At 38.9% G+C, this 22,947-nt stretch overlaps 1 protein-coding gene and 1 long non-coding RNA gene across 3 annotated transcripts in view; one reads left to right on the plus strand and one right to left on the minus strand.

Annotated features, from left to right (window-relative positions):
- The window catches only part of UNC5C (unc-5 netrin receptor C), a 433,860-nt gene that overhangs the window by 308,104 nt on the left and 102,809 nt on the right, over positions 1-22,947 (plus strand). The gene's annotated exons all lie outside the window — the stretch shown is intronic.
- On the minus strand, positions 2,187-7,433 carry LOC123334508. Its single transcript, XR_006552505.2, has 4 exons — positions 7,056-7,433; positions 6,077-6,123; positions 2,717-2,859; positions 2,187-2,319 (listed from the first exon to the last, which is right to left on the minus strand). It is a non-coding gene; the product is annotated as an uncharacterized LOC123334508 (long non-coding RNA).

The raw sequence follows: 22,947 nt of genomic DNA on the forward strand, positions 1-22,947 counted from the left end.
TGAAATTATAAAATAATATTACTAAGACTTACTACATTGTCCAAAATTTTTTAATAGTTAATCAATGCACTTATCAGATTTCCATAGTTTTTATGTCCTTTGAAAATTCAGGCAAAAGTGAGATCAGCACAGTTAGTGTGTCCCATAACAACAAAATTAAACATCTGATAGCTCTTTCTAAAATAATAATAATAATAAATTAATTAGAAATTTAGGCAGGGCCCTTACAAATGACTCCATTTTCTGTCACTACCATTCACATCTCCAGTCTGTCAATGCAAGACTCTGAGTGGCACTTTTAATGAAATTTTCTTTTTTTTTTACTTTGAAAGAAGAGAGTTGGCTTTTGTCTTGTACCTGACATCCCATGGCACTTTCTAGCACTGTATCAGAGACTATGCATGATTACTTCTGCTTTATCCAACCACACCAAAACCTTATCTTCTACCACTGACTCACGGGATGATTTATTGTGATTAGAAAAGAAAAAGCTCTTCTCTATGCAACATTTCATTTCACTCTGACAATAAGTATATCTTTCTCCTTAATCATATCTATCTTAATCTAAAATTTTAATGCAAACCTCCTCCATTAAATTGCCTTAAAGAGCAAAACATATCCTGAGTAACATGAGTGTCCACAGACTCTTTTTGACTCAGTGTTTCTTAAAGTGAGCAGATCCCTGCTGAGATTTTCAGTTAGGATATTCTAGTAACTTCTTGGAGAAGGCAGTGGCACCCCACTCCAGTACTCTTGCCTGGAAAATCCCATGGATGGAGGAGCCTGGTAGGCTGCAGTCCATGGGGTCGCTAAGACACGACTGAGCGACTTCTTTCACTTTTCACTTTCATGCATTGGAGAAGGAAATGGCAACCCACTCCAGTGTTCTTGCCTGGAGAATCCCAGGGACGGGGGAGCCTGGTGGGCCGCCGTCTGTGGGGTCACACAGAGTCAGACACGACTGAAGCGACTTAGCAGCAGCAGCAGCAGTAACTTCTTATTTTTTTTTAGTTTTCTCAGCAAAGTAGTTCACTTTGTCAAGGAGTAAAGATTCATGACTGCAAACTAATTGGCTGTGAATTTTATCTGTATCATCACTGGGGAAGAGACCAATTAACACTTGGCAAGCTCAAAAATCATATACCATTTGACATTCAAAGAACTATATTTAATGTGATTTTTTTTCAAGTCAGGAGAGAGATCAAAAACACTTGCTTGAGAGCAGGCTAATAAACTCCTGTGTAGATTATTTCCAACACCCTTAGAATCACCAAGATCAGAAATCTAATGTATACCTTGACTTGACACATTGCAACTGTCATTTGCTCAAGAGGAGCAGAAAAAAGAGAAAGGGATGAAATATAATGTGATGAATTAAAGGATTATAAAATTATTTTAATTTAATGATATATATATATATTCATTATCTACTATTTTACTTGTTTGAGGAATTTAAAAGCACAAAAATAGAATGAAATGAAATACTGATCTTAAAGGGAAACCAGAAGGTAAAACTCTCATGTGTTACCATAAACAAAATCAGTTTTTAAGGTATCAGACCGTACTGGCAAGGACTCTTGCTTCTTTTGTGTTCTAGGCAAATGATTTTGAAAAACTCAGATACTACATGCTCAACAAATACATGATTGATTGATGCAATTTATCTCTGTTTAGTAAGTATATGTCTAGCACCATCGAACAGGTAGTCAAGTTCATTGCTTGTAAAATATCAAGAGGCAATAATTTCCTTCCCACATAAGTCAGTAGGTTTCCAAAGAGCTCTACTAATCTTAAGTTACAGCAGTATCACCTTTGGTGCAAATAATGGCACAGGGATTTCTGTGGTAATAAATAACATTTAATTTTCTTCTCTATTTTGGCTTTAATTTTTGCTACATAGGGTTAAACTAATTTCCATTCAGAACTCTAGGCTTAACCCCATGTCACCATTTCTGACTGTTGGACTTCAAGCAAGGTATTTCAATTCCTATACCTAAGTTTAGTTAATTAAATTATAAACTGGAGATAATAATAGTGTCTCTCCAGAACGTAGTTGAAAATTAAATGAGATGATAAATGCAAACAAATCACTTAGAACATGTAGAGGAACTCAAGAAACATTACTATTGTTATTAATATATTATTCCTCTTGATTCAGAGAAGACTGAACTCAACCTCTGGAATTCACAGTAGTCACTGGCACACTGCCTCTGATGGGCACTGTAGGGTATGCAGCGATGAAGCTTCCGTCCGGTGAAGAATCACAGAGATTCCCTCCTGTGTCTTCTAACCAGTTATTTTGATTAAAATCCACAAATGCTACAAATGAAGATAAAGTTTGAGCTTTAAAATAAGGAAACTCCCTTATTTATGTAACATATTTACTCTAAAAATGACTTGTTGCTGTGGAAATCTGCACCAAGTCCTGATGTGCTGCTATTCTTACTCTGATTTTTAAAGTTATCTGTTTAGTCATCATGGGCCTAGAACACTGGACCAGACTTTGTGTTTCCTCCAAAAGAGGGAATTTGGAGTGGGATTACTGTTGGAAGTTCTCCTTTTCCAAGCAAAAGGAAAGAGAGTGACAAAGAAAGTCTCCGAGGAGGAAGAGACCAGCTCAGGATTCCCCATACTCCACCTCTCCAGGTGGTGACAGGTTTGACAAAGAACTCCTCTCAGTACTCACTGGTTAAGAAAAAAAATATGTTGCAGGTACCTCAGGGATGAAGCACAAGAGTTTCAGAGCTCTAGTCTTGGCTGTTCCTTCCTCTGGCCTCCTCTTTGCCAGGCCCTTTCTTCATTTTCTTTGTTTAAATATTTATCAGCCACACAGCTTCCTTAGCACAGGGCTACTAGCATCTGGAAGAGAAGGCAATGGCACCCACTCCAGTACTCTTACCTGGGGAATCCCAGGGACGGAGGAGCCTGGTGGGCGCAGTCCATGGGGTTGTGAAGAGTCAGACACGACTGAGCGACTTCACTTTCACTTTTCACTTTCATGCACTGGAGAAGGAAATGGCAACCCACTCCAGTACTCTGGCCTGTAGAATCCCAGGGACTGGAGCCTGATGGGCTACCGTCTATGGGGTTGCACAGAGTCAGACATGACTGATGTGACTTAGCAGCAGCAACTAGCATCTGGGGTCTTCTGCAGTATCAAAGGTGCAAACCCTTTAGTTGCTGCATCATAGTATGGTCCAGGGATCCCCAGAAGCAAGCACCTCGGGGTGAGGGGTACCTAGCTATTCATCAGCAGATACAGAACTATTTCAGTATTTCATACCTGGTATGAATGAAGCAGTAAAGCTGCTTGAATGTCAGTGCCTATGTTCTCTGACTTTTTATAGCTCCAACTATTTATTATCTCTGTCAAAATATGTCTGTTTACTCCTTTGCCTGCTTGACTAGATTGGATGAAATAAGAAAAGGGATTTTCATTCATGTTTATCTCTAACACAAGCAGACTGTAGGTTACATAGTAGAATCTCTGAGTGCATTGAATTAAATGAAATAATAAAGAGTCCCTGTTGGATGTGACAGAGAAGCTGCACCTCAGGAAATGGAACTTTCCAGAAACAGGATGTTTGTTACCATGGACGATGTGTGCTGAGAGAACTCAGTGCAGGTGGAGTAAGGGAGTCAGTCAGTCAGAAGGGTTCTAACCCACTGGACCATTTGGATCACTCCAAAAGGCCACTGGGAGTTACTTTAGTTCATGGACTATAGGACAGGTTAATAGTAATTATATTAAAATTAAAAGTAGACTCTGTGAAAGAAAGAAAATAAATCCCAGAAATAATCTGAAATGGTATTGCTCAGTATTTTTAATAACTGTTTTGCAAGGATCAAGCCAAAAATATAAAGCTTTTCTTCCCTTTCTGGGGAGGCATTTGCCTTCCTTTAGCAGAAATCTCTCATCTCCCCAAAGAAACCAGAAAATTAATATGCCTGAACGGGTGCTGGGTTGCTCCAGGGGCACAATAGCAGAACTCTGTGAAATGAATCCCTCCTTGCTCATTTTGGTTTATGCCTGGAAAATGTTGCTGTCATATGGTGAGCCAGAAATATACTCAGATGCTTTATTTCATCAGATTATCTCTTTTGGAGAGTACTGAGATCAAAAACATCAATGGATATGATATTTGTTGGCATGACACAAGGAGCAAAACTGAATTTTTCACTAAAATAAACCTGTGATTTGTTTCACCTTAAACAAGGGGATAATTGCTCCTCTAATTATAATTGAACTATTTCTCACAGGAGTCAAATTGGAGGAACAGAGCACCATGTTCAACTTATTGACCCAATTGTGCTTAAAAAGTGTCATCTTATTTATCAACATTTGCATGTCTAATTAGCAAGTGGGAAAATATGGGGTGAAGTGTATAAGAATAGATTATTTGGCAGTCTTGCTCAACAGGAAATAGAATTTTTAAGCTGATAATGCCAGGGAGGAAAGTGGCTGGCAGCCGGAGGCTTCACCAAATATATAGCATCAGGTGGCTGTCCATCTAATTGATTATTAATATGACCACTGAACACTTCGTTTCATGAGAGACCTGCATGTTTTGCTGCCGTTCCCTCATAATCAGAACTTTGTGTTGATGCATTTCCGTGCAGGTACATTGTCTCCCAAGCTGTGCTTTATATTCTTTGTGGTCAAAAGAAGTTTAGAGAGAAGAGTTTGAATACTAATTTGCAGGGAGACATTGCTTTCGGTGCCCAGTGATATCTATTGGAATTTTCTCCTAGCATGTGTATAACAAGAAGGGGTCTTGCCCTACAAACAGGTTTGCTGCAAGTATCAGGTTCCTTGACTGGTAGCCAGCTTCCAAGCTTTACATTGGTCCAGTCAACAGTTGCTAACATTGTTTATTTTGGTTACTTCATATGATTTTCTGTCAATATATGCATCCAATAGTTATGCATAGAGATCACCATAAATAGATAACTGGTTTGCAGATAATTCTGTAAACCAATTTAAAAATATAATAAAGTGAACCAATATCAACATCACTTTTTAAAACACAGGAATAAATAATAAACTTTCTTTGGTTTATAATAGATTTGTGGCATGACTTCTGCACATATACAGTGGTTCCTTTGAGCCTATAGTACAAAATCCAGTTTTTATTTTTACTCACTAAATCATTTATTCAAGAAATATTTATTGTCCTCTCACCATGTACTAGACACTCTTCTATTTGAAGGCAATACATGGCAAAGTCCCTAAATGGTAATAAAACACTAAAAACAAGGGGGAAAAAGCACAAGATATAATCAGATAATTGTAAGTTAAAGGAAATACGACAAGGTCATATCTGAGAAGGCTGATGGTTGTTGGGGATCAGGAGTCACTTAAAGTTCAAGGAGAATCTATCTGATGAAATAACATTTGAGCTGAGATCTGAATGACAAGAAAGAGCCAGACTTAAAAAGATCTGGGTCAGGAAGCTCCAGGCAGGGGAGCAGAATACCTCAGAATGTGGTTACAGATTAAAAAGGAGGCCAGTGTCTCTGAGACAGTGAGCCAGGAGGAGGGCAGGAAGCCCTTCAGTCAGAGAGTTAGGATGAGCCTGGGGACTGAAACACGGTAATGGGAAGGGATTTTGTTTCTGAATATATGCAGTCATTGGAGATTTTAAGTGAGGAATTGACACGACCTGATACATTTTACTTCTAAGCTCATTCTTGCTGCTGTAGGGAGTGTAGATTTTAGAAGTGTAAGAATGGAAGCAGAGACACCATTCAGGAGATCTTGCCATACTTCACACAACAGAAGATAGTTGTCGGTCTTAGGGCAGAAGAGATAAAAGAAAGGTGGAGAAACAAAGGATATATTTTAATTCCTTTGGGAATAGAAATTCTGAACATGGATTTTAAATTTTATTTTATTAAATGAATAAAATCTAGAAAGTATTTGGTTCTTCAGAACAAAGTGAAATCTTCTGTGCTAAAAAGAGCAAACAATAGAGCTTTTCTTAGATAACCTAAAATCTGTGGTCAGTAGACTTCAGCTGTTTTCAAATACAATCTGTCTCTCTCAGTGGTGCTTCAGCAATAGGCAGTAACCTACCTTGAGTCCATGATCCCAGGGCAGGAGGGTCTTTTATTTCTACAGTCCTTATTTCATGAAAAAAAAAAAAAAATGTTTTTCCTTAGATAAATTCTTTGGCTTTGAAATTTTTTCAATGATTCTTCATATGCCTAGAGGCACTATTTATTGTAAACTCACTGTGGAAGAAAAGTGGTAGTCACAGAGAGCGAAAAAGCAGTGTTTTTTAAAAAGTGATCAGTTTTAGCAAGAGATCAAACACTTTTAGTTGGTAAATGCTGAGAGTTACTTAATCTGAAAGTTTATGGTAAAGACTGGTTAGAAGCTATCTTGTGACTAATCAATTATAGGTCTTTTGCTCTGAAAAAGTTAGCATTTTAAGGACATTTCAGTGTCATTTTGCTCCCTTGTAAGATATTATCAGAGTCATGCTATTTTGGGCTTTTTTGGTGATTGTCACTATTGATTCATTTATCAGCATGCTTTTTATCTCCTAATAGTAGAATTTAAGGTTTAGAAAACATTTTCAGATTTCAAGACAAGTTCACATCTAAAATGTGGTTCACACACATTCATCCCTCAAAAGCAATGAGTCAGGTGCCTGTGTGCCTGCGTGCTCAACTTCATCCCACTCTGTGCAACCCCCTGGACTGTAGCTTGCCAGACTTTGTCCATGGAATTTTCCAGGCAGACATACTGGAGTGGATTGCCATTTCCTGCTCCAAGGGAGCTCCCCCACCCAGGGATTGAAACCACGTCTCCTGCATCAGCAGGCAGATACTTTACTATTGAGCCACCTGGGAAGCCAATGAGCTAGACATGTGTCCAATTAAAGGAGTGTTTCTGCAGCAGGAAAATAGGACCCCTTTCTTAGCAAATTCCTTCTGTTTGCAGAAGTTGCAAAATGTCAGTCGTTTCTGTTACTAAACAAGTCCCTACGCCAGACCTGCAGTGAACCAATCACTGAGACACTGGGATTTGCAGCTAAGAGTTTACTCACAGGACAGCGAGTAAGAAGATGAAGAACAAACTTTAGCTCCGCCTCCTTGAGGTCAAGCGGGTGGGATACTTAAGGGATAAGCAAGGTGGGCTTAGGTTGGGGAAAGGTGATTGGTAGAAGCGGCACAAGGGGCGGGAATGGGTATTCTGCGCAGACTCATCTCTGTTAAATGCTAATACATATTCAAAATGAAGATGCCCAGTCTTACCTGAGGATGCAGTTTCCAGTCTTCCCTAGTCAACAGGCCACTCACTGCCTAAAACCGGTCACAGGTCCAGTTTTAGTGTCAGGGGTCCCAACCAGCCTTAGCCGCTCGCACTGGGCAGGAGCTGGCTTCAAGTTCCTTTGAAACAACTGGACTCCGTGGAAGCCGAGAAGGTATGTAAGTAAAAGAGGTGGGTAGGGGAAAGAAGAAGGCAATGGCACCCCACTCCAATACGCTTGCCTGGAAAATCCCATGGACGGAGGAGCCTGGTGGGCTGCAGTCCATGGGGTCGCTAAGAGTCGGACACAACTGAGCGACTTCACTTTCACTTTTCACTTTCATTCACTGGCGAAGGAAATGGCAGCCCACTCCGGTGTTCTTGCCTGGAGAATCCCAGGGACGGGGAAGCCTGGTGGGCTGCCGTCTCTGGGGTCACACAGAGTAGGACACGACTGAAGTGACCGCAGCAGCAGCAGCAGCAGCAGCAGCAGGGGAAAGAAATACTAAATACTAAAATACGCTTTATCAGTGAAGGCAGTTTGTAAGCAAAGAGGTTTTGACAAGTTGATCCTCTTTCTGTTCTGTAAGACAAGCTCAAGAATTTCTGTTATCAGCTTCTGTTAAGTCTGTGGGGCATGGTTTTATTTGTACTTGGTTTTTAAAAATCTTCTGGCCTTTTTTTCTTTGTACAGTTATCTAAAGACCATGCTTGAAGACCAATACTTGTACAGCATAAGAGTACAAATACTTTCACAAAGCTACTGAAAGGTACAAAGTATATTGGACAGTGGTTAACACAGAAGTGAATGAATGTCTTGTTGCTATTGCCAATCTTGAGAAGCAAATAGCTGCATAAACAAAGTAGGCTTCCATTCTTGACTAGAGATAGTATCAGAACAATGTCTTCACATTGTTGGGAGACTTGGGAGACAAGGAGAGTTTCTTTGTATACTCTTTTTTTTTTTTTTTTTTTAAATAGCTGTTTGCTTCTTGTCTTTTAAGATATTTTTTACCCATAACTTTAATGGGTAAATAACATACATTTGCAGTCTATAATGAAGACTTTCTTGATTGGACATATGAAACACCTGTTGGCAGGGTGAGACCACCCCCCCCCCCCCCGCCCCCCCAGATCATTATGTGATTTCAAACTCTGGGGCAATGGAGCTAAATCCTACCTGGTGAAAGGCTGCTGCTGCTGCTAAGTCACTTCAGTCGTGTCTGACTCTGTGCGACCCCATAGATGGCAGCCCACCAGGCTCTCCCATCCCTATGATTCTCCAGGCAAGAACACTGGAGTGGGTTGCCATTTCCTTCTCCAGTGAATGAAAGTGAAAAGTGAAAGTGAAGTTGCTCGGTCGTATCCGACTCTTAGCGACCCCATGGACTGCCGCCTACCAGGCTCCTCCATCCATGGGATTTTCCAGGCAAGAGTACTGGAGTGGGGTGCCATTTCCTTCTCCAGGTGAAAGTCTACAGAAGGCTTATTAGCTATAAGTATCTTTTTAGCATTGTCAAGACTTTACTAGTCAAGGCTTGATGCATAGGATATCTGTACTGACTTGACCTGGGAGCTTCTTAACAAGGCAGAATCTCAAGCCCCATACAGGGCACTTAATTAGAATCTGCATTTTAGCAAAATGATCAGAACCAGTCTTCAGTACTGGTTCTCAAAGACTAGGATGCACATTGGGATCATCTGGGAATCAGAAAATATTGATACTTATAGCCCATGCTAAAAACACTCATTTAATAGGTGTTTTGTGCAGGCTGAGTATCACTATTTTTAATAAATTTTTAATAGCTCCCTAGGTGATTCTAAAATGCAACAAAATTTGAGAACCCCTGGTCTAAAGGGGAAGGTTAAAACAAACAAATAAGGAAAAGTTCAAACTTGTCACTTCTAAACCAGTCAGTAAAACTTGGCCAACTCCCAGCTTCTAGCTAATGCTTTTTCTAGAAGTGTGGCTTGGCTGAGTGTGCATTTGATAATTGCCGCATAATTGCTTTTCCCATTTGTATGATTAATATACCTGTGTGCAACAATTCTAGGCTGAATCTTCATTCTCTCAGGTGTACACATGCTTCTCTATTCTGTTGAGTCATTTTCAACCTCAGTGCTCTGACTTGAGGGACCCTTTAGCAGCGTAACCTTTTTGATTGATACAGATTTTTCTAGCTAATGCTTGCTGGACTCACTTTTCATATTGGGTGGCATGTGGCAGTTTCCCTTTGTTAATTAGAACAAATGTGCCAATTATGTTAATGTTTCTCCAGATACCAATCAAAGAATAATTAGACACAACACATCTGTCTTGCACAGGGGAGTAGAATAGAAAAGAAAACTGCAAGATGCATTGCCCTTTATTATTTACATATATGGATAAATAGTTCTTTAGCCAATCACATGGTTAGCAGTTCATATATCAGGAGGGCATAGGGTACCAAGAGCTATTTGGGAGTCTGAGCACCTCTCCCTGTTAGCAATTTCCTGAGCAAAGTCTATTTCTAAAGGATCTCTGCAAAGAATTTAAGTGGTCTGTCTTTTCTTTCAAAATAAATAAATAAATAAATTTACATTTCTGTATCAGTAAAATGTAGGTATGTCATTTACCCTGAACTGTAGAAAGAAACAAATTCTTAAGTATTTACAACTCTCAAAAAGAATTCAATTTTATTGATATAAAAGAGCACACTGAAAGAAATCACAAAATTCAGCCTATAGGATTATATTGAAGGTGTTGTAAATATATGTAAATCACTACTGGATTTATAATCTGTTACAGTTTCTACTTATATGTTTCCATGTGCCTTAATTTTGGAGCTTTCCAATTAATGGAAAAATTGAATTTGCTTCTGTTGTTTTATTGACATTTACAGTCCATACTGGGCCGGGTTTTAGAGAGATGTGGTTGTAGCCTAATTATTTCATAATGTGAGTAATGCCTCTACCCTTGTGTTGTTTCTGGCAGAATGCAGACGAGACCTATGAAACAGACACATTAGCCTTCTTGAAGGTAGTCAAAATGTATCCTAACCACTTCTCAGATAAAGCTTTTGTTTAGAATTTAAAGTACATGCACTCTAGCAAAGTATGGCTTACATTCCTAACATTTGATAATATTAAACTATGTACTTTTGTCATCTAAGGTTAAAACATCATCCTTGTTTTTATAATGTCTATATTATTGTGGTTCCAAATATTATATTGTCGCTATCATTCTTTTATAAACAGTTGGCCAGAAAAGAAGAATGAATTTCAGATTATAGATTCTTCTTACTGTGACACTTAGGAACAACTGAGAGAAGACTTTGAATATATTTGGAAATAGTTGAGCTTGCTAATGCTAATGCAAGGCATTTCTGTAAAGCCCCTAATACATGAATAATCTGGGATATATTCCTTTTGCCCAGGGGGTTGGAAGGGATAAGGCAACGAGGAAGTGGACATAGTTGTAGTTTTACTTTTTATTATATCATTCTGCCCCAAATGTTTATCTTTTATTTTTTAATAGCAAAACATGAACATAGTTAGGTTTTAAACAATTTTAGTAGTAAGCTATTAAAAAGTAACTTAAGTAATTTTTAGAAAATAATTGTTGTGTAAATGGGTCCCCCACTTTATATACTCTTAACATTGGGAGTTTTGAAGTCTGTCTTAGGTAACCTAGCTTTTATGGTATTTCACTAGAAAGAGAAATGAATAAAGGTGAGAAAATGAGTGTAGGAAGCCAAGATTAAACATGGGGATTATTTACCCCATCTGGAATGTTAATCTACTGTCCTGTCTTTGCTGGTGGTGTAAATAAAAAATTAAAGTGAGAAAATAGAGTATTTAGGGAAAAGATAATAGAATTTTGAAAGATGAGGGTGCTTGAATGCTCCAGCAACTGCTCAGAAGAGGTTATGCAAGCCTGAGCCCTTGAAAAATGATCTCCATGTTTTTCTGCACAACTTCTCTTCCCCTGACAGCACTTACAGAGCCAATAGTTCTGAATTTTATAAAATATCAGTAACAATAAAACTATAAAACCATGCATGTAAAAGCCATAAAAAAAAAGTTGATCCTTAAATCACACCACACACAGGAAGGGATGGCAGTTTTACACACCTTTTCTGGGAAAACACAATATGGGGTCAATATGCTCTAGTCCTAAAACTTATAATCAAATTGGGACTCACTCATCATTAATAAAATCATGTTAGGGTTTTCAGAACTATGTGCCAGGCTGAAGGCATTAACAGGACTGAAAGACCTGTTGGAGGAATTTCTAAACGGTTTCTCATTTTACCATAACTGCTGGGAAGCAGTCCTCTTACAGGATGGCTTGAAACATGACGTACACTAGAGGGGACTGAGGTTGTAAATAAGGAGAAACTTCCTAATCAGGAGAGTTTTATGAATGAAGTCTCACAAACCAACACCGTTAGTCCTATGTAGTGGAAAACTGAAAGATTTCTGTTTTTTTGGTTTTTTTTCCCCTGTTTGGTATTATGAGTATAAACATATGGTTGTTCAGTCACTCAGTCGTATGTATTTCTTAATAAAGACACTGAGGAACACTGAAACATCAGCATTTAAAATACATTAGTGCAGATGAATGTAGTTCTGTTTGGGGTAAAGTTAGAGAAGAGGCAATTAAATTGCCTAATCTAACTCTCTCCTAATTCTAAGTGCTTTACCTTCCATAGTTCATTAAATCCTCCCACAAGCCTGGTAGAAATGGTCTTTCCCGTTGTACAGGTGAGAGTTGTGATTCTAGGAACTTACAACCTACCCATGACTGCTGACTCAGCAAGTGGGAGGCCCAAAATACAGTCAAGTCTGGCCAGGTCCAAAGCCCATGTTTTTTTCTATAGCAAAATGCTGTATTGATTGCATGATTTTGAAATTTAATTCATTAAAATGGCACATCGTGTGTAGCCTTTTTTGACCAGTTTTCATGAGCTAATCATATAATATCCAGACAAAAATTATTTTATGGGAAAAGTTCTTTGTTTTAATATGATTATCTCCTTGAGGGCTTCCTGGGTGGCTCAGTGGCAAAGAATCTGCCTGCTAATGTAGGAGACGCGGGTTTGATTCCTGGGTCAGGAAGATCCCCTAGAGAAGGAAATGGCAACTCATTCCAGTATTCTTGCCTGGGAAATCCAAGAACAGAGGAACCTGGCAGGCTGTATAGTCCATGGGATTAAGTCATCTCACTGATTTTCCAAAAGTAGGGTACTCATATTTACCTGAGTTGTATGTTACTATTTATACACAATTCTTAAAATGGTTAGAATTTTAGAATGTAAAAGAGAAGTTAAACTCCACTTAAGATCCATTAATAAAGAATATCTCAATGATTTTTAAATATTTAATGTTCAAGAACTTTTCCAAAATGTATTTCTAAAATTAAATTAATTGGTATATACTGCTGCTGCTGCTAAGTCGCTTCAGTCGTGTCTGACTCTGTGCGACCCCATAGACGGCAGCCCACCAGGCTCCTCTGTCCATGGGATGTTCCAGGCAAGAGTACTGGAGTGGGGTGCCATCACCTTCTCTGTGGTATATACTATAGGTCATTTTTATCTATCATAGTACTGCTCTTACTTTTGTGATAGTTTATGATAAATAGAACTTGCTTCCCTGTTGGCTCAGACAGTTAAGAATCTGTCTACAATGCAGGAAACCTGGATTCAGTCCCTGGGTCAGGAATATCTCCTGGAGAAGGGAATGGCTGCCCACTCTAGTATTCTTGCCTGGAGAATTCCATGGACAGAGGAGCCTGGTGGGCTACAGTCCATGAGGTCACAAAGAGTCTGGCCCAATGGAGCAACTAACACTTTCACACTTTCAGTACTTAGAAGTCATATGAATCTTTCAGCTTCTAGAGTCAAAAAATGTATGTATTACTAAGAATCAATGGAATCCAACATTGTAATTGTGTGAAACTTCAGCAGTCATAATTATTAAACATTTTGCCTTCTTTCTAGCACAAGCAGTAGTGCTTGGTGCATAGATATTCATAGAGGGAACTAGTTTTGGGTAGATCTTACTGACTTTTATTTTCCTGTGCAATCATGTCTGTTTCTTATCTTTAAATGTAGCAGCATATCTCAATTGAGGGAATGCTTATTTTCAAAACCTTACTACTTATGGTAATAGTTTTTTCATATGGATAAAGCTCACTCATTCATGTCTCTGTTCATATATTCATCCATGCTTTCTTTCACCACACTTCATCGTGATGGCTTTACTTCTATGTTTCAAACAACAGCTTTTGCAAGTGCTCTTCTCTGTACCTGGAACATTCTGGCTCAGGGTTGGCTCTTCCTAGGTATTCATGTCCTAGTGTGTAGTCACCTCTTAAGAGAAGCCGTGTCTGTTATCTAAAGCAACTATACTGTACAGGCCAAGTATGACCCACCTCCTGCTTGTATAAATGAAGTTTTATTGGAACACAGCCCTGCTCATTCATTTATGTATTGTCTGTGGTTTTTGTTGAGGGACCATATGGCCCCTAAAGCCTAAAATATTAAATATGTAGTCCTGTACAGAAAAAGTTTCCTGACCTGATCTAAAGCACTGTATAATGCTGATTTACTTTTTCTAGACTTTAGCACCACTGAAATTATCCAATATGTTAATTTGTTTATATGTTATTTTCTTGAAAAATCACTTTTAACAGACTTTATATGGTTTATTGATGAATCCCAGGTACCAGGAATAGTGAGGCCACATAGTAGATGTTCAACAAAATATTAACTGAATAAATGATCAATATATTTTTTAACATCTCTGCTAGGACATTATGCTTGATAAATGAAGTGAAAGTGGCTCAGTCGTGTCCAACTCTTTGTGACCTCCATGGACTATACAGTCCATGGAATTCTCCAGGCCAGAATACTGGAGTGGGTAGCTTTTCCCTTCTCCAGGGGATCTTCCCAATTTAGGAATTGAACCCAGGTCTCCTGCATTGCAGACAGATTCTTTACCAGCTGTGCCATAAGGGAAGCCCATTATGCTTGATAGGGTGCATACAAAATGTATTCAAAATGAATCATATTGTATGTATTATATATATTGATACATATACAAGATATATATTATAAATATATATTTTAAATATATATATGTAAAGTAAGACTCTCAAGAACTTTTGTGGTCGGTGTCCACAAACTCTACATAAATTATTACAGTACAGTGATAAATGGTTTGAAAAGAGTGCCAGAGCTGCACGTAAAAGGAAAACGCTGATTTTGCTTACGAGAGACTAGGAAGGCTTTAAAAAGGAAGCATCTTCTGAGGTGAACATTCAGGAAGGAATGGAATTGTCTCAGCAGAAAAGGAGGAGAAAGGCATTCTGGGTAGAGTGCACAGACAGTACAAAGGTATGAGGTGGCCGTGTTCTGATGATCACATCAGAGGCAAAAGCTGAGGAAACGGGAAGTTCAGTGTGCCCAGAGAGTAGGATTAAGTTTCCAAGGTAAAGCTATTACCATCCAGGGTCCTTGGACTCCTTAATCAATAGTAATTGGTAAGAAGCAGATGAGGAATTCAGACAAGGCTTTATGGGGCTTGGCCTGCAGCAAGAGGAAGTAAAAACAAGAAATAGGTGGCCTGCTTCCTTAAGTGGCATGAGGGTGAAGGCAGATCAGTAGGTCTTGCTGAAGGGTGGCCTTGAGGGTCTGCCCACTCCCTTGGTGGTGCTGTGTGCAGAGATCATGCATGCACAGTACCCTGCTTTTGCTCCTAGTACCTCAGAAATGGCACTTGGTTATTAGCCTTTTTGTATCTTATTGTTCATAATTTGCTGCAGCTCAGGCATGACACGGCTGAGCGACTTCACTTTCACTTTTCACTTTCATGCATTGGAGAAGGAAATGGCAACCCACTCCAGTGTTCTAGCCTGGAGAATCCCAGGGACAGGAGAGCCTGGTGGGCTGCCGTCTGTGGGATCACACAGAGTCGGACACGACTGAAGTGACTTAGGAGGAGGAGCAGGCATGTACACAGTTATTTTAAGTCCCTGTTTCTTTGTATTTCTGTTGCTTAAAGAGACATTTGTTCAGGTGCAGGTACTCCAGTAAAGGATCCCAGATCCCAGCATATCTCAAAGTTAGAGCAGGAATCAGGGGCAGCTTGCAAAAGCTTTCATATGGCACACCGTGCAATTTGAATTCTTAAACTGGATACAGTGACACATGAAGAACATTTTTGCTGATGTTTTTTTAAGATTTACTTTTTAGAGAGAATTCTGTTGAAATTAAAATGGTATCACACTACTTAAGAAGAGTGGGGCTAGGGAAGAGAGCCAGGTTTGAGAAATATTTGAATAGTGTTGCCAAACCCAGGTTTAGCTGCTTACCGATCATAAGCCAGTAATTCAAGAGGCAAGTGTCAGTAGAAAGGAAAGATACTGAAATTAGAAAAGCTGGCATACTGAGAAGAAGAACTTGTGTCCAGAAACAAACTCTGAAGATTCTGCTCAGCCATGACAGTTTTTAAAGGAATTATGGAGAAGAATCTCAGTGAATCATTGAGGCGGGAGTTTGGTTTCTGCATCATTCTCCATTGCATGCAGACTGGCTGGCTCTTTTCAGATGTTCTCTTGCCCCAAGGATCTGCCTGCAGGATTACTAAGGGAGCTGTTAGGGGTAGAGAACTAGTCATTTCTTAACTGCTTAATCCCTCATTCTTTTTGTCTAGGAGAAGAATCAAGGGGCTAGATAGAGCATGCTATGCATTCAGGAAAGCATTAAGTCAAGAGTTAGTTTCAATTTCTTACTGATCTCATTCCTATAATTAAGTTCTTTTAAGGTTAGAAGGGAACAGAAATGGGCAAACAGGAAAGAGGCAAAAGACCTGCTTTCAGTTCCCCACCATCGAACATCATCAAACATCATTTGAATTCTATGGAACTAGGGGTGAAGATCCATCTCCTGTAACTTTTTCATTCTGACATAGGGATATTCAACATGGGTCTGTAGCATCTCTTTGCTGACAATTTTAGTTGTCCTCTTACATGTATGGGCAGAGTAGGCTACAGGTATTTTGATGCCCATTAAGATATAGATTATTATGTGCAATAATGTTAATCCCTTCCCTTAAGGTCAGTTCTTGGGATTGTGCTAGCCACAGATTCAGTACTGCTCAAAATGGAGCAGCTTGTGTCTACAGTCTGGTCATCATGAAGTTGGCTTTCCTTCCCCTCTGGTGGCAGTTACAGTATCTGTAAAACAACTCAGGAATGTGCATCAGACACTGAGTCTGTGACTCTGTTGTCCTAATCATAAACTGCTTGGCTTTGTACTGGGGAGGGGATTATAGGGTTCTGCTTAGTTCTAGTAGAATCTGTAACTTAATGGAATGTTTTGAAGAGAGCTGTGAGAATTATTATAAGCTTTGAGTTTAGAAATGGGAGGATAATGATTCAAGAAGACCAAGTTTATAGAGAGAGGACCTTTGTTAGGTGATATTGAGGTCAATTCAGCACCTTACACTTTTCATATTTGTTGAGCATGTACATAGAATTATCTGGAAAGTAATTGGAAATGTGAATTATCTGGAAAGTAATTGGAAATGTGAATGGAGCATAACAGAACTTAAGACTAAAGTTAATGATTTTTGAGTTAGAAGCCATGAGAAGGAATCACCCAGTCAGTGCATTGAGGCTGGTTGTTTGAAAACCTGGCTTCATTTTAGCATCGCCTGAGGAGCTTTAAAAACTCAGATGCCTCGGTCCTTTGTCAGCCCAGTTAAATCAGACCTTCTGCAGGTAGAGCCCAGGCCTGGGAAAGTCTCCACAGCTCTGCCACGTGATTGTGGGGAGTCTCAACAAAGTTGAGAACTGCTGCTGTAAAATTAAAAGAGGAGAAAATGAAAGACATCCCTGGGGAGGACTGTGAAAATGCTAGATAAAATGAAGGGACCAGTGAAAGAGGTTTGAGAAACAGCAGTCAAGTGGCAAGAATACATAAAAGAGTGAGAGAAAATGCCCTTGGACTGGGCAGTTGGGGAGGTCTTTGGTCGCCTCTGAAAGTGAAATGTGAGCTGTGAGTGTGAATGCAGACAGCAGTAAGTTGAAGACTGAATGGATGGGCAGGTGAATAGCTGGGGACTGAAGATTCTGCTCTTTCAAGCAGTTTAGCCAAGAAGGGAAGGAGAATGCAGAAGCATAGATGAGAAGGGATGGGCTTGTCACCGGTAGTTTTGTTGGTGGCCTATTTTGGGGATGGAGGAGATGTTCGTGTTTGTGGGTGACTTGATAGAAGAAAGGATGAGCTTTGAGAGGAGTTTATATCTTTTGGCCTATTTGTTCTGTTAAACACCTACTTCATCTGCTAGATTAAAGAAGATCACAAGAATACTGAGTAATTTGTTGATTACCTAGGACCTGAAAAAGCCTCAAGAGGTGGAGGAAGTGGCCAATGAGTGCAAATCTAGCGACAGATTCAGGAAGATGAAACTGAATCCTGTTTGCTTATAACACTTTTCGGCTAGCATAAGATGATTTTGTTTTCATTTGTCTTCCCTTGATTGAATGTTGAGCGATGTGAAGATCTCACATTGTGAAGATTGTTCTTTATAGAACTATATCACTTTGCTCAGCATCTTTTCCATAGATCATGTTGCCTAAGAAAATAACAAACCACAGTATTGTTAGATCTAACACAGCTGAACCTGGATATGTGCAAATAGAAGGTGTCTTTAAGACAGAATTTGATGGAAAGTTGTTAGGTTAAAAAAAAAAAAGTGACCATTAAAAATATTTTTAAATATTTTATATTAGGTGGTATTCTTTCCTGTTTACTAAACTTAGATGTTAATTTATGAAAGTCATTTAAACTAGTAAAGACACTAAAAGTTAAGTAATACCAAATTTTAACTGGAGTAAAGTATTTACACTGTAGAAGAATAATATTCAGTTCAGTTCAGTCACTCAGTCGTGTCCAACTCTTTGTGACCCCATGAATCGCAGCACACCAGGCCTCCCTGTCCATCACCAGCTCCCAGAGTTCACTCAGACTCACGTCCATTGAGTCAGTGATGACATCCAGCCATCTCATCCTCTGTCGTCCCCTTCTCCTCCTGCCCCCAATCCCTCCCAGAATAATATTAACACCAGCTTTAAGTCATATGAGTAAAAGTAAAAGTGAAGTCGCTCAGTCATGTCCAACTCTTTGCGACCCCATGGACTATTTATAGTCTACCAGGCTCCTCCATCCATGGAATTTTCCAGGCAAGAGTACTGGAGTGGGTTACCATAGGCGTAATCGAAAGTGCTTTCATATATCATTTTTAATATCTCATGGGACCTTTATGAAGGAGGCAGGGCAGATATGAATATGTAGAGATTAAAATAAAGATTTAATGATATTAAGTGACTTGCCTAAAGTCAAACAATTAGTGGATGGGACAGGTGGGTCTTAACTCTAGCCCTTAGAACTTGAAACTAAAGTGTCTTTTGGTAAGCTCTCATTGGCTTTATGTAAATGTGAAGCAATATGTGTAACTGTGGAAGTACTCAGGAGAAATATGCAGAGTTCTGTTCACTAGTCCCCAACTCCCACTCCTATTATCCTCCTCCTTGGTCTTCCTGATTATCAGCCTCTCTCATTCTCCCCTGATAGATTTCCTTTCTTGATGACGGAATCACCATCCTCCCATACCCTAGTATAGTGATCTTCACATTTTTCTTAGCATATTTCTAAAAGATTTAAATAAAGATAAATCGATAGCTTACATATAGCTCACCAACAATTTTAATATCTGAAATGTTCTTCATAAAATTAAATAGTAGGAAAAGATATTATGTCTGGGTATATTATAAATATCTGACATCTTTCAATAAAGTGATTAGGTGTCTTAAGATGGCCCAATGGAATGCAAACACCAAACACCATAATGATTTCTTAACCCAAATCATCCATTGATAAAATGAGAACAAGTTTTCTTTAATAGAAGGTAATATTTGGAGTGATCTTTTTTCTATCTTATATTTCTACACCACTTCCTCCTTGGATTTTTTTTTTATCCTGAAATAATACACCTGATGTGCAAAAGTTTTAGTTACCATTCCATACCTCTCTCTAATAAAAAATATATGTGGAAGTTTTATATCTTTTGACAATAGAGATATGTGTTAAATTTCTTTTGGATTAAATTGTCAGTACATTCATCCTAATTAAATGATTTGTCTAAAGAATCCAAGTATCCTGCAGTTGTTGGTAAATAATTATTTAATATAGAGACTGAGTTTTTATTAGAGTTATGTCTTTAAACAGGAGAAATGATGTTGTCATCCTCCCCAGTTAGCTCATTTAGCTATGTTTGAATGTTACTTTCACTGAAATGAGACTGGATAACATCAATTTTATTTCTGTCATCTATAATAGATTCAAATACTGAGCTGCTTCTCATCCATAAATAAGTAAATAGGAACACATGGAGTTATATTGAACAACATCCCCCAACTCTATACATTTTCTGAATTATACACCAAAAATCATAGTGTTCTATCATCAACTTGAAACTAAAGTGTCTTTTGGTAAGGTCTTCTTGGCTGGCATATTAGCTCCTCCATCAATTTTGATGAAAACAAATCATTGTAAACCAGCGATTTTCAAGTGGAAAATCATTAAAGTATCTTACTCGGTCAACTTCCACACTTAGATTTCTAATAACTTACTTGCTTGGTACCCTTGGGTTTCTTACCCCCTCACAGTGTACCTTGATAAGACTGGGATAAAGAGAGGCCTTTATTTTGAAAAGTAGAGGACAAGTTCTCAAGGCAAGTTCTTTTTAAGATGCCTATGGGTGTTCAAGATATAAATATTTAATTCCATAAATACTTCTTTTTTTTTCTTTTCTTTTTTAATTTTATTTTATTTTTAAACTTTACATAATTGTATTAGTTTTGCCAAATATCGAAATGAATCCGCCACAGGTATACCTGTGTTCCCCATCCTGAACCCTCCTCCCTCCTTCCTCCCCATACCCTCCCTCTGGGTCGTCCCAGTGCACCAGCCCCAAGCATCCAGTATCGTGCATCAAACCTGGACTGGCAACTTGTTTCATACATGATATTATACATGTTTCAATGCCATTCTCCCAAATCTCCCCACCCTCTCCCTCTCCCACAGAGTCCATAAGACTGATCTATACATAAGTGTCTCTTTTGCTGTCTCGTACACAGGGTTATTGTTACCATCTTCCTAAATTCCATATATATGCGTTAGTATACTGTATTGGTGTTTTTCTTTCTGGCTTACTTCACTCTGTATAATAGGCTCCAGTTGCATCCACCTCATTAGAACTGATTCAAATGTATTCTTTTTAATGGCTGAGTAATACTCCATTGTGTATATGTACCACTGCTTTCTTATCCATTCATCTGCTGATGGGCATCTAGGTTGCTTCCATGTCCTGGCTATTATAAACAGTGCTGCGATGAACATTGGGGTACACGTGTCTCTTTCCCTTCTGGTTTCCTCAGTGTGTATGCCCAGCAGTGGGATTGCTGGATCATAAGGCAGTTCTATTTCCAGTTTTTTAAGGAATCTCCACACTGTTCTCCATAGTGGCTGTACTAGTTTGCATTCCCACCAACAGTGGAAGAGGGTTCCCTTTTCTCCACACCCTCTCCAGCATTTATTACTTGTAGACTTTTGGATCGCAGCCATTCTGACTGGCGTGAAATGGTACCTGATAGTGGTTTTGATTTGCATTTCTCTGATAATGAGTGATGTTGAGCATCTTTTCATGTGTTTGTTAGCCATCTGTATGTCTTCTTTGGAGAAATGCCTATTTAGTTCTTTGGCCCATTTTTTGATTGGGTCATTTATTTTTCTGGAGTTGAGCTGTAGGAGTTGCTTGTATATTTTTAAGATTAGTTGTTTGTCAGTTGCTTCATTTGCTATAATTTTCTCCCATTCTGAAAGCTGTCTTTTCACCTTGCTAATAGTCTCCTTTGTTGTGCAGAAGCTTTTAAGTTTAATTAGGTCCCATTTGTTTATTTTTGCTTTTATTTCCAATATTCTGGGAGGTGGGTCATAGAGGATCCTGCTGTGATGTATGTCGGAGAGTGTTTTGCCTATGTTCTCCTTTAGGAGTTTTATAGTTTCTGGTCTTACGTTGAGATCTTTAATCCATTTTGAGTTTATTTTTGTGTATGGTGTTAGAAAGTGTTCTAGTTTCATTCTTTTACAAGTGGTTGACCAGTTTTCCCAGCAACACTTGTTAAAGAGATTGTCTTTAATCCATTGTATATTCTTGCCTCCTTTGTCAAAGATAAGGTGTCCATATGTGCGTGGATTTATCTCTGGGCTTTCTATTTTGTTCCATTGATCTATATTTCTGTCTTTGTGCCAGTACCATACTGTCTTGATAACTGTGGTTTTGTAGTAGAGCCTGAAGTCAGGTAGGTTGATTCCTCCAGTTCCATTCTTCTTTCTCAAGATAGCTTTGGCTATTCGAGGTTTTTTGTATTTCCATACAAATTGTGAAATTATTTGTTCTAGCTCTGTGAAGAATACTGTTGGTAGCTTGATAGGGCTTGCATTGAATCTATAGATTGCTTTGGGTAGTATACTCATTTTCACTATATTGATTCTTCCAATCCATGAACATGGTATATTTCTCCATCTATTAGTGTCCTCTTTGATTTCTTTCACCAGTGTTTTATAGTTTTCTATATATAGGTCTTTAGTTTCTTTAGGTAGATATATTCCTCAGTATTTTATTCTTTCCATTGCTTCTTGTTCATGTGTGTACCCTTTAGAAAAGTTTGTATGCTGCTGGGTACTTGAATCACAGTTTGAAATCCTTACACCTTCAAACTATCTAAATTGAAAGAGTTTTCCCTAAAACATTTATATGCCTTTTTTTATAATACTTTATATGATTTAGTTTAAGATGTTATTTCTTCAGGTCATTTGCATGTGAAGAGGGCCGTCTAATGTGGAATTAGAAACCATCCATACTTAAATACATTTTAAGTCACTGCCAAAAATTTGGGGGCCAGTTTTGGGGAGGAAGGAGGTTTTCCTGATGCCCCTGAAATCAAAGTACACCTAGTCCTAGTGTTAGCTCCGAAAGTAAATCCAAGTTGGTCCTTTCAGACAGGACAGAGTATGGGTGGTAACAGAGGATCCTCTGTCTCTTTCTGACGGATCTCACTGCCTTCTGGAGGACATCAGCCAGAGCTAGCCCAAGTCCATATCCTGGAGTAGCTAAGGTGTTCTTCAGTGTCTCAGCTTCTTCCAGCCACCAACACGTGATCTGGAGCTCACAAGTCTGTGGCACTATAGTTGCCTCCTCCCAGTTCTTTGCTTAGTAGAGGAAAAAAGGCCCAGAACTCAAGGCAGTTGTTATTCAGATCTGTGCTCACTCCACAAGCTTTGTAAGCCTGTGCCAGTTCTTATGTATGAACATCAATTCTCTCATGAGGAATAGAGGTTATGTCCATAATATACCCAGGTAGGTGTCTGAAATGCCTCCAACATGGCCACTTGTCATGACCTTTTCACTCATGGCCGACATGCTGCCTCCCTTTCACCCCCGTCTCTGTCCTCAAAGTTTCAGCAGAGGGAAAACACTCTGCTTTTCAACTCTCTTTAAACCAGGTCACTGTTAGTTTGCAACTTCCTGGGGAGCTTCCTGGATGAAATCAGAAACTGGCCTTCATAGAGGGAGGTCAG

The sequence above is a fragment of the Bubalus bubalis genome, chromosome 7, assembly GCF_019923935.1.
Source record: "Bubalus bubalis isolate 160015118507 breed Murrah chromosome 7, NDDB_SH_1, whole genome shotgun sequence".
Lineage (NCBI taxonomy): Eukaryota > Metazoa > Chordata > Mammalia > Artiodactyla > Bovidae > Bubalus > Bubalus bubalis.